This window comes from Panthera tigris, chromosome D4 (assembly GCF_018350195.1).
Source record: "Panthera tigris isolate Pti1 chromosome D4, P.tigris_Pti1_mat1.1, whole genome shotgun sequence".
In the NCBI taxonomy this organism is placed as follows: domain Eukaryota; kingdom Metazoa; phylum Chordata; class Mammalia; order Carnivora; family Felidae; genus Panthera; species Panthera tigris.
In genome coordinates, this window is record NC_056672.1 from 55,004,468 (window position 1) to 55,026,489 (window position 22,022).

The 22,022-nt window shown below is 42.9% G+C and overlaps 1 long non-coding RNA gene across 2 annotated transcripts in view; it reads right to left on the reverse strand.

Annotated features, from left to right (window-relative positions):
* LOC102949764 overlaps positions 1–22,022 on the reverse strand; it is a 50,376-nt gene that overhangs the window by 11,360 nt on the left and 16,994 nt on the right. The window contains exons 6-7 of one of the 2 annotated variants that reach the window (XR_006210472.1): positions 19,357–19,487; positions 18,661–18,734 (exon numbers count right to left, since the gene is read on the reverse strand). This is a non-coding gene — a long non-coding RNA (uncharacterized LOC102949764). The remainder of the gene's footprint in view (positions 1–18,660; positions 18,735–19,356; positions 19,488–22,022) is intronic. The other variant, XR_444161.3, reaches the window with a different exon arrangement.

A 22,022-nucleotide genomic window follows, 5' to 3' on the forward strand; every position in this document is an offset into this window, starting at 1 on the left:
GGAAGTCCTTGCAGCCAGCTATTATCACATGACCATTGACTACTAAAGGTGAGGTCTGTCTGCCCACAAAGGTACCTGACCCATGTTGATTTCTTCCCCCTGTTCACCATGGGAAGTGTGTGCACCAACACAGGCTTTGTATGTCACAATGAAAGCAAATGCCAAAGCCCTGGTGCCGGGTTTCAGCCCCTCTAAGAGAAAACCCCAGGAGTACATGGAGGTCTTACCACCTCCTCTTGGGCCAGCCACACCAGCCCAGCTCTCAAAGGCTTCTTGTGACTGTCCTTTCTCTCATCTTTCCTCACTGTGATAAATGTCCTGGGATTAGCCCTTCTGTGTTTATTGGATGAGCAATTTGTGTCTGTCTGAAAAGCTACATCTGAATAACATTTGGCACGAGCTGAAGAAATGTGAGCCTCTGTGTTCGCCTCCAGCCAGCTCTCTGGAGCCAGCCCGTCTCCTGCCAACAGGGTTAGACAGCTCTGCTGCTGGGTCAGCAGCCTAAACATGTTTGTAGGTGGGGAGAGGGGGTTGGCAGGAGGGTGAGGAAGGTGCCTGCGGTGAGACCAGAAACCCAGAAGGACAGAGGAGTAGAGCAGCTTTAGAAAATCCACCAAGTGTTCTGGAGGCCCTGTAATAATTTGGAGACATCACAGATGTGATGCCCATGGTGATCACCCAGGTCTGGGGACAGGAAAATAAGGACCCCCATGCAGCTCAGGACAAAGGGTGATTACCTGGGCCCAGAGTCCCAGAGGTGAACTTCAGCAAAGGGGATTCAAAGGAGTCCAGTGGGTAGCACGAGGAGCCCAGATTTAGAAGGTTAATTAGTGTTGGGCTTTTAAGGTTTGTGTGGAGTGGGGCCAGGTGTGGAGTGTTAGGATGTAGTGAGGCTGTTGAAACATTTCCTGACTCAGGGCACCTGGGTGGTCAGTCAGTTGGGTGTCGATTTCCACTCAGGTCATGATCCCAGGGTTGTGGGATCGAGCACACCATCAGGCTCCATACTGAGAGTGGAGCCTGCTTAGGATTCTCTCTCTCTCTCTCTCTCTCTCTCTCTCTCTCTGCCCCCTCCCCCACTTGCACATGCACACTCTCTTTCTCTCTCTCTCTCTCTAAAATAAATAAAAACAAAAATAAAAAATATTTCCTGTTCGGGTCCTGGCACTGGGGAGGACAGCTTGCAGCAATGGCCATTAGGCAACATAGTTATGAGGTGCTGAGTATAGACAAAGAGGGAATTGGGTGGGTGTGTTAACAACTTCTGCCACCCCTCCTCCTCCAGCAGCCTCTGCTGTCCTCCCTCCATATTCCTCTGCTCTTCCCTTAGGGTGCACATCACTGGTCTCACATGTCCTGTGACTCAGCTCTCAGTCTTTCCTCCACCAGCACCTCACTCTCCCCAAGTGAGTGATCAGACTGAAGACAGGACACCATCCGTGTGCCCCTAACAGTGAGCATAGAACTGGCCACCAAGGAGGCATCAAAAATGGTTTGAGTAAAGGAATGAAAGTGAGGCTGGGACCTCAGATTTCAGTGGTCACAGACTCACAAGAATATAGCAAATGACAGGTCAGGCAGAAGTAACAATGCAGGAAATTGGTTCATGAGTGAGAACACGGCCACCATAACACCATCCTCAGAGTCTTCTCCAGGTGGAGACCTGTAGGGTAAGTCAGCTTGACAAGACAGGCCCCTAGAGGCTCTTCTGTAACAATTCACTCGTCCTGGTGTTCACGCGGCTCCATCCATTCCGTTAATGTGTTTTGAATCCTTACCTGTATCATACACTGTAGGATACTGTCTGTCTCCTCAAATAGAAAACAAACAAAACAGGACAACAAAACAGATGTACCCGTAAGAGGTGGTAGGAACAATCTGTGCTCTCACACAGTGTAGGGAGAATGTTATAAATATGCAGGGGGGAAAAAGCAGGTTAATTTTACTTGGAGGAGCAGGAAAGTCTTCATGGGGATGGAGGGGGATGCATTAGTCCTGGACCTGGAATGAAATCTGCAAATGCACCCCAAGTGTGCTGTTCATCCTCCCCCCACCACCACTTCCCTGCTGTCAACACTCACTCAATTTGGTGGCAATGGAAGATTTTGCTAACTGATCCCTGTACCTTTTCACAAGCCCCGGGTATATCCACAGAACCTTCTCAACACAGCAACCCAGCCAGATGATCAGAGAGGGTACACGAGAGAACAAAGGCATTTGCCATCACTGCTTGGAAGGCATATATAATTGAGACCTGCAGGGATCAGCAACAGAAGGAACAGAGTGAGGAGAGGCACAGCGGTGGGGAGACACTGAACGTGTATGATGAAGGGGAGTGGGCTGCGTAGGCTTGCGAGTAAGGTCTGTGAATAGGGAACAATGGACAATGTGGCTGAGAAAGTAGGTTGAGGAATACGTGGATTAGGATCTTGCCAGGCTAAGGAATGTGGGGTTAGGCCTGCAGGGGGCAGAGGCAGTCACACAACTGAGTTGTGTTCAAAAAGACAGTCTGGCAGCAGTGGGCAGGGTGGACTGGGGTGGAGAGAAGCTGGAGGCAGGTAGACCAGCCAGACAACCATCCCAGGCAACCAGTGATGAAGCCTCCTGCGAGCTCTTGGAGCACTTGGCAAAAGCATCTGTTTAACACTCACTCTACGGTCTCTCTCGGAGCTGTCTTTTTACAGCCTGACAGCCCTACAGGCTGCAGGATCCTTGACATCAGGAACTGTCTGCTGCCTCTCTGGGGCCCCAGGCCTGACATGGTTCTTGGCAGGTGCTCATTATATATTTGTGAATTACTGAATAGGGCAGTGAAAAAAAGGACAAGGGGTATACAGAGAAGGGCGCAAGTTTCCGGGATAACATCCTGTTTAGCATGTACAGTTCCTTAGGCCTGGACATTGGCACAGCTGTCTTTTAATGTGTGTGGTGAAGTAGAAGCATGTGCAGGCAGCATGGGCAGTGAAGGAGTCACAGCTCACTCCAAAAGCTGCGAATTGCCTTGTCTGTGTGCCTGCATGTGCGTGTGTGTGTGTGCGTGCGTGCGCGCATGCATGCATGTGTGCATGTCTTAGGCTTGCAAGAGCTTTTGGCTTTTTAGAGAAAGGTGGACAGACAAACGGGAGAACTCACAATCTGTACTGTCCTAAGGTGCCTTAGGAAGTGTATTAAGACTCTTTTTTGGTTGCAAGGGCAGAAGATCAATGCAAGCAAGCCTAGGGACAATGGGAAGCTTGTAAGGTGCATTTGGGGACCGCCAGAGTGAAGGATTCCAACGGTGCCAGACTCTTTCCATCTCTAACGTCTACTTTTCTCCACATGTCAGTCAACCTCATTCTCATAGCCTGGCTTCCCCCACCGGCTGGAAATATGGCTGCCGGGAGCCTGGGTCTCACTTCTGGGAGCTCCTCCACCAAAGAGTCAATAAAGCCTTCCTTTCTCATGTCCCAATTTCAGAGACCCCAGGAAAGGATTCTGATTAGCGTTGCTTGTGTCAGGACCCTGCCCCTGGCCTAAGACCTAATGCAGCAGCTAAGGAAGCAGGGTCATGTAAAAAGGAAAAAACTTCCACCAAAACCCCATAGTTGAAGTAGAAAAGGAGTATTTCACAGAGGTGGAGCTAATAATAATAATCCTGGAGACCCTGGCTGGCTCAGTCAGTAGAGCATGTGACTCTTTTTTTTTTTTTCTAATGTTTATTTGTTTTTGAGAGAGAGAGAGAGCTGCACAGTGCAAGTGGGGGAGAAGCAGAGAGAGAGGGAGACACAGAATCCAAGCAGCCTCCAGGCTCTGAGCTGTCAGCACAGAGCCCGACGCGGGGCTCGAACCCACGAACTTCAAGATCGTGACCTGAGCCGAAGTCGGATGCTTAACCGTCTGAGCCATCCAGGCGCCCCAAGAACATGTGATTCTTCATCTCGGGGTTGTGAGTTCAAGCCCCACATTGGGTGTAGAGCTTACTTCTAAAACAAAAATCCTGGGTGTTGTATGGAAACCAATTTGACAGTAAATTTCATCTATTAAAAAAAAAAATAATAAATAAATAAATAAATAAATAAAAAGAAAAAAATAAAAAAGAAAAGAAAAATCCTGACTGAGTCTGCGTAAGTTAACTCTTGTACATAACAACCCTCATAGGTGTCGCTGTCGTAGTCATCATTACCCTTGAGAATTATTACCTCAGGAAACCAAGGCACAGAGAAGATAAGTAACTGTCATAGATCACAAACTAGTAAATAGAGGTGGAGCTAGGATTTAAATCTATTTAATCTAGCTCCAGACCCTATATCTTCTTATTATGTTATTTTACCTATTCACTACAGAATGAAAGAAAGCAAGGTCTAGGGCTGTGAGGAAGGAGCCTCAACAATTTCTCCTGGGGAAATTTAAGGCCCAAGCTGAGGAGCCTTTGGAAAGGGATCCAATGTCAAGGGAATCTAGAATAAGAAACACCACCACCCATCTTAATCTTGCTGGAGATAACTGAAAAGGAATGTTTCATTTTAACCTTTTTTTAAAGATTTTTGGGGCACCTGGGTGGCTCAGTCAGTTGGGCATCCAACTTCGGCTCAGGTCATGATCTCACACTCTGTGAGTTCGAGCCCCGTGTCAGGCTCTGTGCTGACGGCTTGGAGCCTGGAGCCTGCTTCAGATTCTGTGTCTCCCTCTCTCTGACCCTCCCCTGTTCACGCTCTGTCTTTCTCTGTCTCAAAAATAAACATTAAAAAAAATATTTTTTTTAAGATTTTTTTTAGTTTATTTATTTATTTTGAGAGAGAGAGAGAGAGAGAGTGAGAGCAAGAGCAGCAGAGGTGCAGAGAGAGAGGAAGAGAGAGAATCCCAAGCAGGCTTTACACTGTAGCACAGAGGACAACACAGAGCTCAGTTCCACAGACCATGAGATTGTGACCTGAGCCAAAACCAAGAGTGGCTGCTTAACCGACTAAGCCACCCAGGAGACCCAAGATTTTATTTTTTTAAGTAATCTTGACACCAAACGTGGGGCTCAAACTTACAACCTCAAGATAAAGAGCCTCAAGCTCCACCTAATAAGCCAGCCAGGCACCCCTCATTTTGACTTCTTTTTTCTTCCATCTTTATTTACTTAGAGTTAGATAAAGCCAAGAAAAGCAAATGAAAGAACAATGAGGTCCCATTTTCACCTATTAAAAATTTAAGCAGCAGTATAATAGCCATGCTGGCAATGGTGGGGAGATGGTTCACTTCTAAATGGCTGGTGACAGGATAAAGTGGTCCAACTAGTGAAAAACAATTTATTTGGCAATGAGGGTCAAGAGCTATAGAAGCTCTTTTTAACTTTGACCTGGTAACCTCACTCTTTAAAAATAGCTCGTGGAGTCACAAAATAAAACCCAACTAGTGCTACATGCAAGAGGTACATCTAAAATAGTGTTCCTCGGAAATACTGAAAGTAAAAGAGTAGGAAAAAATAGAAAACAAGAACAAAAGTCATACATGCAAATACAAGCAACACGAAAGCAAGGGTTTTGGAATTAATATCAGACGTGGTTGAATTCACAGAAAAACAGAAAACAAGACATAGGAGAAAATAATGATAAAGGCAGAGAGCAACAATGTAGATTTGTCATAAATATTTATGCACAAAATAATATAGCATCAGAATTCATGAAGCAAAAACAATAGGAATTACATGGAAAAATGGACATAAGTACAGTAACTATAGAAAATTTTAATTCACCTCTCTTAGCCCGTGACTGATCAATAAACTATACAAAAAGTAAGGATATAGAGGACTTGATTTGTTAAATTAGTAAGGTAGATTGAATTAAAAGATATCAAATTCTATATCTTGAAAACCTAGAATTTACACTTCGTGAGTATCCCGGGATCATTAACAAATGACCACATATAAGGTTTTTTCATAAAAAAAACAAACAAAAAAACCTCAATACATTTCAAAAAGTAGAATGAGTACAGACAACAGTCTCTAATCACAATCCACTAAAACTAGGAAATAATAGCAAAAACAGAAACTGAAAAGCAATAGAAAAGCTGAAAATTAAATATAATCAAAACACAATATCTGGATGGAATATTATTCAGTGTTAAAAAGCAAGGCAATTCTGACACATGCTGTAAATCAATTAACGTTGAGGACATTGTGCTAAGTGACAAAAAGATAAGCACTGACATAAGCCAGTCACAAAAATATAAACACTGTATGATTTGCTTATATGAGGTATCTAGAATAGTCAAATAGAGACAGAAAGTGGAATTGTTTCCAGGGGAAACAGGAGGAGTGGGGAATGGGAAGATTTTTTAATGGATATGAAGTTTCAGTTTTGCAAGATGAAAAAGTTCTTTTTGTGTATTGTACAACAGTGTGAATACACTAAACATTATTGAGCTATACACTTGGAAATGGTTGAGATGTTAAATTTTGTGTCATATGTATTTTAAGAAATTATCTTAATTCTCAAAGTGTAAACTATCTTTTGGGAAAAAAAAAGTGATAATCCCCAAGGAAACAGTACAAAAGACAAGTCAAAGGAATGAGCATTTTCATGGTTCTTGGCTATGTCTCGTATAATCTTCAGTAAGAATTCAGAGGGATAAATTTTGAACAGGGCAAGCTTTGAGACAGACATATTGTGTTTGAAAATGTTGGTTTTCTTCCTGCATTATTTCACCAACTTGTGTGCCAGGCTCTGTATTAGGACCTAGAGAGACCAAAAAGGGTAGAGTTTATCTACACCTGTTTATCTCTACCACAGAAGCAAAGGTCCAGAGAACAAAGCAAAATTCTGTTCAACCCCACCAGTTAATTCCAAGTAAAAGGAGAGGGGGAGGGAGGTCAGATGGCCAAAGATTACGTTTTTCTCTTCTCTGAACCTGAGCCATTCCCCACTGGGGCTTCGGATTGTGGCTTCCTCATTGTGACAACAGGTAAATCATTTTACCTCTCTGAGAGTCACTTTCCTCATCTACAAAATGGAACTGATAGTGCCACCTGGTTTTCATGAGGAGCAAATGAGATAAAGTATATTAAGAGTTTAGAGAGGCACACATATTCAGCACACAGGAAATGCTGGCTTGCTGCTAGTGAACATATTTTACAGACGAGCGAGCATCCTCCAACTCAACTACATTACTTGTTCTCTTTAGAGGTTTTGATGGGCGCATTTCTTCCCTCCCTAAAGTTTCTTCCAAGATTCTGTCTACACACTTATACATGAGGTTACCAGCTCTGAGGAAAGAGACAAAGTTGACTCTCCTGGTATCTTCAGGACCTAACACTTGGTTTGAAAAAAAAAAAAAAAAAAAAGACTCCTTAGTAGCTTCAGGCACCTAATCAAAGCCACAGCTGGTCTGGGGTGCCAACCACAGTGCCATGAACACCTGGGCCTCAACGAACGCCGCAGATGAATATGGGGACATGGTCAGCAGCAACTCCATACCCTTTGGTAGCTTTCTTTTTCTCCCTGCACCTGGCAGATAGCATCCTTCATGCTTAGTAACTTAATTTATTTTGTTAGCTAATTTATTCATCCACAACGTGTCAACAAACAGTTAACAAAAATCACACTGGAGATCTGTGCAAAATGCAGTGGGGATTAGGAAAAGCAGCATCTAAGCCTCACCGGGCATATCAAGGCAGGCTTCACAGAGGAGTAGGATGAGCTGGACTTGGAATGATCTATAGGAGAAGGCTATGGGAGTTGAAAAAAGAATATACTGTTAAAGAGTAGAGTTCGGAGCCCTTGGAGTTTCTTGCAAGGCTGAGCAGCTATTGCCCATGAGACCATGCCCAGTGGCAGGAACACAGCAACTATGAAACTCCTCTAGAGGGCTCTCTACAAGTCCTCTCCCTGCCTCAGCCCTCCCCGCCTTACTTACATCATCGATGGAGCTTTCCCCTAGGGAGAAGCGAGCTCTGCAAGAGTCCCATGGTGAGCAGTAATGGAACAGAGATTAGGATCTGACTGAGTTATAGTCCTAGCTTTTCTATTCTTAACTCCTAGGCTTTTATGGAGCTCTGGGGGCCAAGCCGCCCTTTAAAAGCCCACACATGGAAAGCATGGTGGGTACAACTGGCTCACCATTAGGAAAAAATTTAAGTTTAGAGCTCCAAGTCATGGCTGACGTTAGAATAAATTCCAGATGGCTGAAAGATTTGAATGTAAAACATGAAATCACAAAAATAGTAAAAGAACAAAATAGATGAATATTTATAATTTTGGAAGAGAAGGGAAGTACAGAAGACTATTCTAAGTTTGACACCAAAGGCAGATAATAAAAGATTAATGGGAACACACACACACACACACACACACACACACAACACACAAGAAGACTGGCATGAAAGTAGAAATGTTAACAAAGACCTCCAATTTCAGGATTATTGGGTATAAGGAGAAGAGGCCCTGGGCCATTCCTTGGAGTGGTTAATTGGGAAAATGCACTTGGAGTATCCGATGCGATTTTTCCTTTCCTTCTCACATTTTGTACTAATTAGCTGCAAGGGGGATTTTCCCCAAACCAAACCAGTAAGTGCGGGCTCTTGGGCCAGAGGCAAAGCCTTGCCCCAGACAACAACTAGGACCCAAGAGGGGAAGAAAATTGCCATACTCAAAAGACAAAATGGGTCCTCTTCTTCCTTACATAACCCCCACATCTCCAACCATCCAGCACATTCCACTTTTCTACAAAGTTACTACATGCAGAGTCAGTAAACAGGACAAACAGGAACAAGAACACACAACTTAAAAATGAACAAATGTCTAGAATTACTAAATATTTGAGAAAAGTCAGAACAATGACACAGAACCATCAAAATACCATCAGAAAAACTAACATTCAAGAAACAGAATTAACAACTACTGAAGAAAAAGACTTCAGATTAAGTGTAATTAAAGTCTTCATAAGAAATGTGAAAGGAGGGGCGCCTGGGTGGCTCAGTCAGTTACACGTCCGACTTCTGCTCAGGTCATGATCTCTTGGTTTGTGGGTTTGAGCCCCACACTGGGCTCTGTGCTGACAGCTAGGAGCCTGGAACCTGCTTCGGATTCTGTGTCTCCCTCTCCCTCTGTCCCTCCTCCACTCGCTCTCTCTCTCTCTCTTGAAATAATAATAACAATAATAAACATGAAAAATTAAAAAAAAAAAGAAATGTGAAAGGATATTTCATCTATTAAAGAGAATCAACTGGAGGGGGCACCTGGCTGGTTCAGTTGGTAGGACATGCAACTCTTGACCTCAGCATCCTGAGTTCAAGCCCCACGTTGGGTGCAAAGCATACTTAAAAAAAAAAAAAAAAAAAAAAAAGGATTGAAACAAAAGGTAAAAAAAAAAAAATCAACTGGTGATTTGGAACTTTAAGCACTTGTTTTTCCAAATAAAAAATTCGGGGGGCTAAATCACAAAATAGTTACTGATGAAGAATCAATAATAGAGTTGACAGGTCAAGTGGAGAAATTCTCCCGAAATGCAGTTCAAAAGAACAGAGGTAGGAGGTATAAAAGAGAAATTAGAGGCAGTGACAGGTTTGGCCCACTGGCTAGAGTCTGCCAACCTCTGTTCTATGGCCCTCAATTCCCTCGTTTGTAAACTGAAGATAATATTTGTACCAGCTTCATAGGGTTGTTGTGGGAGTTAAACGGGGCAATGTGTCAAGTACTTTGCTCCTCACCTTATACATAATAAGCAGCCAATAAACACTAGTTATTACTGTTGATGTACTTGTTCAGGTAGGTGCTGAGAATGAAGAAGAAGGAGGTCACATTTATTTGACCCCTACTGTGCACACGGCAGGCCCAAGTCTTCAAGGGACTTGAAGGACTTCATTTTATCATTTTATCAGTTACTTCATAAAAATACCTCAGGTTGGCAGAGGAAAAAGAAGTGATGAAGCATAGAAAATGGACCCAGAAGTTCTGTCATCCTCTTTAGTAGGAATTCCAGAATAAGATAACAGATGGAATGGAGGGGAAAAAATAAATACGTCATGGCCTATTTCCTAGAGGTGAAGAAAGGCATAAGCTTTCACACTGAAATGGCTCACTGAATACCAAGAAGAATAATTGTCCTCCCCCCAAAAAAGACCTATGCTTAGATTAACTAGGATGAAATTTCAGAATTCTAAGTATAAAGGAAATGCCAAGCAATTTTGTTCCATTCTCCTATATTTGTAAGTGCATTTTTCCAGGAAGAGGATCTGAAACATGTACCCAGTTCTTAAAAGAGCAACTATAAAGGAAGTCTAAGAACTGCTGTCTCCTATGAAGAGAACTTCTCCGCACAAGGAGGCTGGCGAGGAGGAGCTCAACCCTTAATTAAGGTTGTTCTACATCTGGTCCCTTTCACTCTTTTTTCTTGCACACTCACAAAAGAAAAGATTGACCAAGCTCAAAACCAGACTGCCCTTAACTCAGCACATTATTAGACTTTCTTCTCTCTGGGAGAAACACCTGCAAAGATTTTCCCTCAGAAATGTCTCTGGTTTTAAAAAGTCTCTAAGACTCAACAATGCTAATAGCATTTGCTACTGTGAAAATTTTGCTGGGGAAATGGGAAGAAGGGGTGTCTTGCGAGCCCCCTGCAGTTTTGTGGCATTGGGGTCATTGAGATGTGGGCGTGATCAGTGTGCAAGCCCAGGTGGGGGTAGGGGGTGGGTTGGAGACTTGGACCCACTACTTCCAACTGTATGATCCAGGCACTTTCTGAGCCTCTGTTTCCTGGTCAGTGAAATGGGAACACCCTTGTTATGCCTCTCAGGGTAGTTGGGAGGCTAAGATTTTTACCAATGAAGGCTCTGAGAAAGCAAGTTCTAAACTAAGAGTCACTTATGCAAATGTCTTAACGGCTACTTGTGAAGTGGCCGGCATAAGAAATTAGGGAATGGCGAGCACCCTGACCTAACAAAAATATTCAGGAGCCAAATTTGCCCTGGGGCACCAGTTTATGACCCTGCTTTAAACAAAAATGAGGATAATTGGATTAAAGCAGCTCTCTAAATGGATAGAAAATAAGTTTTCACCCTGTTACGGGTTGAATTGTGTTTCCCCTTCCCCCAAAATAAGTTGAAGTCCTAAGCCCAAGTATCTCAGAATGTGACCTTATTTGGAAATAGGGTCATTGCAGATGTAATTAGTTAACATGAGGTCATACTGGAGTAGGACTGACTCCTAATCTGACTCCTTATAAAGAAAACAGCCATGTGAAGACAGAAAGACACAGGGAGAATGCCCTGTGAAGACAGGCAGATGAGCGATGCATCTGTAAACCAAGGAATGGCGGGTTTGCTAGCTATCCTGGAAAACTAGGAAAGGGGCATGGAACAGATTCTCTCTCAGAGTCCTCAGAGGGAAACAACCCTGCTGACATCTTGATTTTAGATCTGTGAGAGAAGAAATTGCTTCTGTGTTAAGCCACCCAGTTTATGACACATTGTTATGGCAACCCAGGGGGAAACTGATACACTCCCCTAAATGAAACTATTTTATATCGGCTATGAATTTCCGCTTTTCAGCATGAGTCAGTGGGACACCCAGCTTGAGCCTTGGCAGGGCCAGGACCAGGGTGAGACACCCAGGGTCCGAAACTCTGGGAGGCAGTTACTCTCAGGTCCCCGCAAGTGCTGATGCTCTGAGTGCCTCCTTGAGAGCTGGGCACCTATGGCCACGCCGGAGTGTGTGACAGTCGTCCAGCCTGAACGCATTATCTAATAGCTTTGAGTGGTGCTTTGGAGCTGATTATAAAATGTAGTCTCCAGGGTGTCTGGGTTGAGCGTCTGACTTCAGCTCAGGTCATGGTCTTGAGGTTTGTGGGTTCAGGCCCCCGCACTGGGCTTTGTGCTGACAGCTCAGAGCCTGCAGCCTGCTTCGGGGATTCTGTGTCTCCCTCTCTCTGCCCCTCCCCTGCCATGCGCTCCTGCTTGCTCGCTCTCTTTCAAGAGTAAATAAACATTAAAAAACTTTTTTTTTTATAATAAAATGTAGTCTCCAGCCACTTTAACCTAGGGCAGAACAAACATGGATTTCTCATAATCTCAGAACATTTCCTCTTTATTTAAGGCAGAAGGTGAGGGGATAGCAGAATAGCAGAATACGCCTCCCCAAAATATGACTAAAGGAGTTCAGGACATGCCACCTCAAATTATGCCACTTTGGTATGTTGATTATTTTAAGCTGTAGGCACTTGAAAAACAGCAAATTCAGGGAGCTTTCTCTGAATTCCCCTAATCTTCCTAAATCCTCCAAAAGGAACTCAATTGTCATAAATCCCCTCCCAAGGAGTTTCTTCAAGTAGGGAAGAATGACTCTCATCACCAGGGAGCAGCCTGGAAGTCTACACTACACCTAGACAAACTTTTTATAAACTATTGTATTTCCTATCCTTCTAAGTGTCCATTCAACTTCCCCCAAATCATTTATTCTCTAAGCCCTACATCCTCTCCTCTCATTTACCCATTAAGATGGTATACAAGGGATGCCTGGATGGCTCAGTCCGTGGAGCATGCAACTCTCAATCTCAGGGTTGTGAGTTCAAACCCCATATTGGGCATGGAGCCTACTTTAAAAAAAAAAAAAAAAAAAAAGAGGGAGAGAGAGAGAGATAGTATTTAATCACAAATTCTAAGACATCTTGGGGAATCATTAATTTTTCCAGGGTATCTCCCCTGTATGTATGAGGTATATATGTTAATAAACTTCTGCTTGCTTTTCTCCAGTTAATCTATGCTTTATTACAGGAATCTCAGCCAACTCAGAAGAATGGAGAAAATTATGAGGATAGGATGGCTGAGACATCCTACCCAGATGGAATCCTGGGAACACTGACAGAAGGGTAAGAGTTCTTATTAACATCAGCTCCTTGGATCTCTGTAGTGCCCAGTTAAGAGAGGAAGGTAAAACTTCATGTTGTCCCTACTTTCCAAATTCAGATTAGCAGGAGGAAAACATTCATAAGAATGAATTCTTTGAACCATGACTCTTATGAATTTGGTTTTTGGGGTACACTTTGGTTATTTATCCTTTTCCCTCCCAAGGACAGCTATTGCTTTTCTGTTTGTCTCCTTTAATGTCATGAGAACTCAGCTTGGGACACAGGTTGTTGGTTCTTGTGTATGTGCAAGTGAGTAGTTTTGGACCTAGAGAGGCGTGCATCTTTGTGCCCTCTTTAGGGATACCATTTGTCACAAAAGGCTTATTAGCTTTGGTTTTGAGCCACTTGATAAACATATGTTTGGTTTCAAAGAAAAAGGAAAAAAATTATTTAAAAAGGAAGTTTAGTACTGCCAGAAATATTTACTGTTTGTTTCAGCTGATAATAAGATATTGAAAGGATTTTTTGAGAGAGCTCTATGTCAGAAATTGGCCTAATTAGAAGCTGATATATATATATTTTTAATCTTTTTATTTATTTTTGAGACAGACAGAGACAGAGCATGAGCAGGGGAGGGGCAGAGAGAGAGGGCGACACAGAATCCGAAGCAGGCTCCAAGCTCTGAGCTGTCAGCACAGAGCCTGACACGGGGCTGGAACCCACAGACTGTGAGATCATGACCCGAGCTGAAGTCGGACGCTTAACCGACTGAGCCACCCAGGCACCCCTAGAAGCTGATATTCAGAGTCTGATAGGAGCTTCTGTTTTTTCTTTTTTTAAAGGCTTCTCTGTTCTTTGTTTTTCCTTGATCCTGTTCCTCCCATGGGGACTTCTCAGTCCACTAAAACTCTCTTCTCAAACCCCTGTTGACTACATGTTCCTTCCACCAACTCTGTCTACTTCCTTCATGGCATGATTTTGCTAAGGATAATTTGGAACCCCATTGGTTTCTTTGGGAAACTTAAGATCTCCCTAAACTGTCTCCTTTAAGACCTCTTACTTCCCAATTCTTCTGTTGCTTCTTCTTGATTTTGCCACTTTCAATCTTCCATCCAGTTTCCTTGAATTTTTTGATAGGTCCACCCTCAAACTCTAACCTCCTCTGTACCTCTGTCCACCCTGCCCACTTCAGCCTTCAGCTCCCTATAATCCCTTCAACTTGAGACCTCCTACCCTTCATCAGAGGCTGTCAAGGGACCCAGAAACCCCCACAAGCAACTACTTGAGGCTGAAAAGGAAAAAGGAGCTTTTGGAAATTTGGCAAGTGAAAAATCTTAAAAGTTGTCTCCACAAATATAAGAACTTGTAGCCATCTGAGTAGGCAACCTTAACTTTTTCATCTGCTAGAAACACAATTTGGACCCAACTGTTGCTTTATAAACTAACGAGTTTTGTATTCATATACCCAACATATGCCTAAAATTTTAATAAAAGCTCTAAGATCCCTATGTTTGTCTGTATGTTTACGTATGTCCATATATGTATGTTACTCTGGATGACACTGTCAGAATTAATTGTAAAAGAGCTCTATTTAATTGGCTTAAAGAAAAGCAAGTGCTTATATAAATTAAACATTCAGAGCAGTATAGAAACTAACCTAAATGTTTTTCAAGTTCATGTGACTTGAGTAGTCTTTGATAAACAAGAATATTGTTGGTTTAGTGAAAACAAAAACAAAAACAAAACAAAACAGCACGGCAAGTCTTCAGAGCTGTCAGCATTAAAAATAATGCAGAGGGGCACCTGGGTGGCTCAGTCAGTTAAGTGACTGACTTCGGCTCAGGTCATGATCTCACAGTTCCTGGGTTCATGCCCCGTGTCAGGCTCTGTGCTGACAGCTTAGAGCCTGGAACCTGCTTCAGATTCTGTGTCGCCCTCTCTCTCTGCCCCTCCCCCACTCACGCTCGGTCTCACTCTGTCCCTCAAAAATAAATAAACATTGAGAAAAAAAATTTTTTTAAAAAGGGGGAGGCGCCTGGGTGGCTCAGTTGGTTAAGCGACCAACTGAGGCTCAGATCATGATCTCGCAGTTTGTGAGTTTGAGCCCTGTGTCAGACTCTGTGCCCACAGCTCAGAGCCTGGAACCTGCTTCAGATTCTGTCTCCCTATCTCTCTGCCCCTCCCCCACTCATGCTCTGTCTCTCTCTGTCTCTCAAAACTAAATAAACGTTGAAAAAAATAAAAAAAAATAATAATGCAGACATACAGCTTTTATTCTAGCTGAGTGTACTAGTCAAACATTTGTCAGGAAGAATAGTAACTTAAAGTGATGCCCACCTTTGTCTAATGTCTAATGAAATTTTCATGACTGATCTAAATATAATTGTTAAGAACAAGTGAATACACTAAATGTAGGTGGGATAAAAGTTTATAAATGATCTTTTCAACAATGATTATATTTTATAAAATATATCTGCTTAAAAATCATTTCCAAAATCTTATCATTTCCAAAATACTTTTGGTAACTTGAAACCTTAAAGTTATACTATGTTAAATTACACAACAGGTATTCATTGAATACATAGATCATTTCCAATTAAGATAATGTACTGAAAACATTAATTGCTACACATACGTCTAAGTTTACCTACTTTTGTCCTCTTCTTAGAGAGGAACAAAAGCTAATTTGACATCTATAGAATATTGATGTGACAATTCACAGTTGATTACTTCTTAATGTTCACTAGAAATCAGGGTTTCTAAGAGTTCAGAATCCTAATTAGTGTATTTAATTAAAACTAATAGGGGTGCCTGGGTGGCTCAGTCGGTTGAGCGTCCGACTACAGCTCAGGTCACGATCTCGCAGTCCGTGAGTTCGAGCCCCGCGTCGGGCTCTGGGCTGATGGCTCAGAGCCTGGAGCCTGTTTCCGATTCTGTGTGTCTCTCTCTCTCTGCCCCTCCCCCGTTCATGCTCTGTCTCTCTCTGTCTCAAAAATAAATAAAACGTTAAAAAAAATTTTTTAAAAAAACTAATAGAAAAAAAAGCTCTATATGCAAAATATATAAGAAAAATAGGGTTATTTTTGGTAAGAAAAGATATGAATTATAGAGACACATTTTTGTTAGGGGAGAAGAGAGTAATTGTGTCCTAAAATAGAATAACTGGTTGTTCCAGAATGAAAAAGAGAAGAATAAAGGACAAAAGCTAAATGTGTGGTGAAAGTTGGAGAAAGAGAGAGTGAGATCAGGACAGACAGAGAATCTTATCTCTTGTGGTCAAACTGGTCAAAACTGAATGAATTTGTTAAAAGGGTTTTAGAGGGGAAAAAAGGGGGGGATTAGAAATAAGCTTTAGTATCAAGAGTATACTTATGAAGGGACACCTCAGTGGCTCAGTCAGTTAAGCATCTGACTTCAGCTCAGGTCATGATTTCGTGAGTTCGAGCCCCACATTGAGCTCTCTTCTGTCAGCACAGAGCCTGCTTCAGATCCTCTGTCCCCCTCTTTCTCTGCACCCCCCCACTCATGCTCGCATGTTCTCTGTCTCTCAAAAATAAATAAACATAAAAAAAAAAAAGAGTGCACCTATATAAAACTAAAATTTAATTTTCTTTCACCTGTTAAAAGGAAAAAGTTCTCTTGGGTATTGGTGTACTCTTTCTTGAAAAAAAATTGAAATATAATTGACATATAACATTATGTTAGTTTCAGATGTGCAACAGTGTGACCAAACTGAACTGACCTAAGATATTGGTTCAGTGAAATCTACCAGCTCGGGTTCTAGATTGTGAAATTTCTTGAAGAATTTTCAAAGGTAGGGAATGAATAGTAAAAGAATGTGCCATGCCAAAATATGATTACAGGATTTTGGGACATGCTACTCCAAAATATGCTGCTTTGGTATAATGGTTGTTTTGAGCTGTAGGACACTTGAAAAATAGCCAGTGCAGGGAGATTGTTCTCTGAATTTCCCTTATCTGTCTAAAGACAGATCCCCGAAAAGGAATTCAACTGTCATAAATCCCCTCCCCAGGAATTTCATAAACCAGGGAAGACTGAGAAGTTACTTGGTCCTAGGGTATCCTCTGCTAGGAGGAGACTTTAGAAGTTAACACCATGCTCAGACAAACTTTGTACAAAACATCGTATCTCCCATCCATCTTTCCTAAAATTCATGCCCTCTCCCAGGGGCGCCAGCGTGGCTCAGTCAGTTAAGCAACCAACTCTTGATCTCAGCTCAGGTCTTGACCTCACGGTTGTGAGTTCGGGCCCCAAGTTGGGCATATACCTACTTTAAAAAACAAAACAAAACAAAAACATGGCCTCTCCCCTAGGAGGACTGCATCCCCTTCCCTTCCTTGTCCCAATTAAAATGGCATTTACTCCTGAATTCTAAGCCATCTCAGGGGCTTACTTATTTTCCCTTGGGTATCTCCTATGTATATATGAGGTATACATGTTAATAAAGTTCTGTTTGTTTTTCTCTTGTTAATCTGTCTTTTTTGTTTTTTGTTTGTTTGTTTGTTTGTTTGCTTGTTTTTTAATTAGGCTCTACACCAAATGTGAGGCTTCAACTCACAACCCTGAGATTGAGTCCTATGTTCTACCAACTGAGCCAGCCAGGCACCCCTAACCTGTCTTTTATTACAGGGTTCTCAGCCAAGAATGCAGAAGGGTAGAGGGGAAATTGTTTTTCCTCCCTGGAAGGTTTACAAATTTTAATTCTCTCTCTCCCACTTACCTCATTCACTCCTATCTATCAATTAATCAGTTAGTTCTCTACCCTGGATGCCAGGGATTAAGAACTGAATGAGAGACACCAAAGGTGGGGGCAAGGGTGGACAGATATATTTTTAAAAATTAAAAGAGAAAGAAAGAAAGAAAGAAAGAAAGAAAGAAAGAAAGAAAGACCATAAAGTGTGATAAATTCTATAAGAAAGACAAGTTTAGGGGCTATGAGAGCTCTACAGAGTGGTACATCACTCAGATGATGAAGGAGATGGGGTAAGAAGATGGTACCTACACTGCCTCTTTATGGACGAATAATTGTTAATTAGTCAATTAGTCAAGAGGAAGGATGAGGAGGCGGCAGATTGGATAAAAGGGGAAAAGAAGGAGTCAAGAATGACATCCAGATTGCTTAATAAAGCCAATTAGATCTTCAAAACAAAACAAGGAATGACACCCAGGTAGCTTGGGTGATGAGCAAATATGGTGCCAGTTGCTAAGACAGATAAGACCAAAAAAGGGACAGATATAAAAGAAAACTACTGATTAGGTCTTGGACATGCTGAGTCAGGTGCTTGTAGATATACAGGGAAAAATGACCAACACAGCACTTGCAAAGCATGTTCTAGGAACCCAAGTTCCAGGAGATATTAATATTCCAAGAAAAAGGGCAAAGGGGGTGGGTAGAGTCTGTTGAAGGTTGTATTAGTCCAGATTCCCCGGGAAACAGAGCCAGAGGCAAGAATTATATGCTGATGCCTTTTATGAAGGTGCAAACCCAAAGCCTCAAGAGTGAGCCATGCAAAAGGGAAGTGAGGCAGGGAGGGATGGGAAACAGTGCAAAATGCAGGGAAGAGCAGCTGGTGGGCCACAGAATTACACAGTTGGCTACAGTAGCAACAGTAAAGAAAAGCAAAAGGCTGGAAGTCCACCACTCAGGCAGTGTAACAGAGACTGAGAAAACATAGATTGTATCTAATACAGACTTCAAATAAGTTTAAGAAGTACTGGATATTACATGCCCCCTCTTGGAAATTTGCAACGCATTTTAACACATTAACAGTTCTAGAAGTAACTCAGCAAGGAAATAAATTTCATTTTATTTAACACAGTATTTCCCAAACTTACTTGACCACAGAAGCTTTCTTTCATGTGCCGCTCGTCTATAGAACTCAGTTCTGGTCCGCTGTGGATACCAGAATCTGGAGCAAAGGAGAGAGTACAGATTGGATAGGGAGTTGAGAAGCATATAGGTAGTGACTGAAGCCCAGAGGATGGAGGAGATCATCCAGGAAGAGTTTGGAGAATGATCCTAAGCCAGAGCCCTGGGATGCACCAATATTAAGGGATAGCACAGGAAGAAGATCTCTCAAGAACAAAGGAAGAGACAGCCACAGAATTTGGATACTCAGAAAACATACTTAGTTATTAAAGCAGAAAGGAATTTATAACTGAGTATAGGTGAACAGAGGACACCCTAGGACCAAGCTACTCAAAAATCTATTCTAACCATCAGACATTATCCAGGAGCTTGTTAGAAACGCAAGATCTGAGATCTACTCCAGATCTATCCTTTACTGTATCCTCTGGTCATTCACATGAACATTAAAGTGTAAGAAGCTCTGGCTTATAGCAATGCTGGAATGGGTGGAGGTGTAGACTAAATGGAGCTTCCAGAGATACCTGTAGACCCTCAGAATCAATTTGCCTCTGCCCTCATGATCAGGAAAGAAGCCACCAAACAACTAGTGCTACAGGAAGCTCCTGAACTAGGAAGGTGGTGATCATGAAACAAGCTGGCCTCCTTCCACCAGCAAAACTTACCTGCTGCCTCTCCCCCTCTTAGTTCCAGGATCCAGTCTCATGTAAGTTCATTTAATTGGCAGTTTCTAAACCACATTTGGAATGCCAGCTGCAAGGAATTCTAGGAAGTGGAGCTTCCCGGCTCTAATGTACTAGAAGGAAGTGGAAAGGGATGTTGTATGAGTATGACAGGAGCTGATAGCTGTCCCCCAATATCTCTATCCTACCCTTCATCCATGGTAATAGGATCTTCAGGTTGGCACATGACTGTCCGGAATAAGGATGTCTTCCAGCCTCTCTGCAGATAGATATGACCATGTGACCAAGTTTGGACTAATAATGTAATGGAAATGTCACAAAGCAGCTCCCAGGAATCTTTGAGAGACAGCAGGAGCATACCCTTTACACTCTTCATCCCTCCCTCTAACATGCTGCTTGGAGCATGAGATGCTACCATCTTGGACTACGAGGTTGAGGGCTATATGCTGGGGTTGGCAGAGCACAGCTATGAAGAGCCAGAGTTCCTGAGAACTTCCTAAGTCAGAGCGACCATTCCTGCTCTGACGACTTACCTCTGTATACATGAAAGACTAATCAACCACTGTTATTTTGGAATGCCCCCACAAGAACCTAATCCTAGCCAATACAGATGTCAAAGGCACAGATTCTTAACATTGGCAGTTCATTGATTCCTTTGAGAATGCAATGCCCTGGACCATCCTCCCTAAAAAAAATACACTTTTGTATAACTCTTCGTATAACAATTTCAAGGACTGCTGTCCTTGAAAATGTTGTTTTTACCTGAAGACAATCTAAGGACTCATGAACCCTTTGCTAAGAACCCCTAGAGTTGAGATTTTCAAGAAGAAAAGATTATAACCAATAGGCAAAGGGCTCAGAGTAAAAGTAAGAACTGAAAAATGGTCCCTGGATTTGGTCCAGACTGTTGATGCCATTGGTTGGAGAAGTTTCAGTGGGGTAGGGTAGAGTGGGGGCAGAAACTAGACTGCAGAGTTCTGGGAGAATGATAATCAAGAAAGTGGAGGCAGCAAGTATTGTTAACCATTTGGAGTCAACCAGTAGCCTGGCCCCAAAGATGGCGGTGGCTGGGAGACAATGGAGGTCATGGGCTCCCGAGAGGTTTTTCCTGGCTTTCTTCTGCTTCTAGGACCAGACCAGCCAGAGTGAGGGTGATTTGGAATATCCGACACCATTTCACGTTGCACCCCATTTATCCTTCACGGCATTGGAAATGCTGGCCCTGTCTCAGAAAGGAGGGGAAACTGGGATCCTGGGAACAGAAAACATTCCTGAGGGAATGAAGGCTAGAGGATGATTTTGGCTCAGCCAGAATAGATGTTATCAAGTCCTTCCTCTTCAGACAGTCCACACTAGGATACCTCTGGGCATCCTTCAATGAGAAGATTGTCCCCTCTGTCTCCTCTCTTCCCACCTATGGTGTTGCTGCTATAGCTGGACCCCAAACCTAAAACCAGTACATCCAATAGCCTTGGCATACCTGTGGAGTTAACATCAAAGCAGACCACAGCTTATCCTCTGGAGAGAAGGAACCACATCATGTGTCCTGGTTTCTTTTCTTACCCGGAAGCTCTTTCATGCTTTTCTGCAATCAGGACTCAGACTGGCATTCCTGATGTGCCTCCATGATTTTCTCCCCTCATACCTGTCAACCCTGCTCTGAGATCCCAGGCTTTTCCTGGTCCTGCACCCGGAGCTGTTTCTCTGCACTACCCCCTGAGTACGTTTGTCACTTAGTCCTGTCTCTCCTTAACATCATCCTTTCAAATGATAGAACCACTTTCCCAATCAAAGATTTACTGTGCAAGGGTCCTCCCCAGGTCCCCATGGTGGTGAAAGTGGACAAAATCTAGTCACATGTGGGAAACTGGAGACAGAAATGGCTCAGATTTCTTACTTCAGAGCCCCAAGGCACAGCACTGGCAGAGGGAGCCTATCAAAGAGGCTCTGCTCTGAGTGGCCTACCTTTTGTGGAGACACAATGTGCTCATTTATATCTGCTACCTTGGGATAAAACGAGGGTCTCTGCTGGGGCCTTACACTTGCCAGTTAGCCAAGGCGGAGCCAGGAGTCCCTCAAAGGCATCAAGTACCCAGGGAATGAGCAAGGGTCCCAGGTCAGAGTCAGAGCAGGGTTTGCTTTCACTTCTGTGGCTCCCACTTCTCAGGACAAGTTCCAGCAGCTCTGGAACATGGCTCCCTCCAGAGAAGAGACTAGGCTTACAAAGTGGAAATTGTCCAATAAAATGTGTAAACATCCCACCTGTACCCCTCCCACTTCCCACCCCTGGGGCCCCATGGTTTGAAAACAAAGCTTAGCCACTGAAAGCGTTTATGTAGATAAGAGCTGAGCCAAGCAGCCTGGTTCCTTTGGGCAGCCTCTTCCTCCTTCCCTGACTAGCATTTCCTGGGTGAGAAGGAAGAACTCAGTGAAAGGAGTAAGCTTCCCCAGAATTTTAGCAAGGTACTTAGAAAGAAATACGGGCTCTGGCCTCTGAAAAGCCTGGATCCCGATCCAATCCCTGCCACTTACCTGCTGTGTGACTTTCCCTTAACTTTTCTGAGCTTCCACTTATTTTCTCAACTGTAAAATGAGGATTAGAATTCCTCTTATATAAGGTTGTAAGAATCCAATGAAATACTATATGT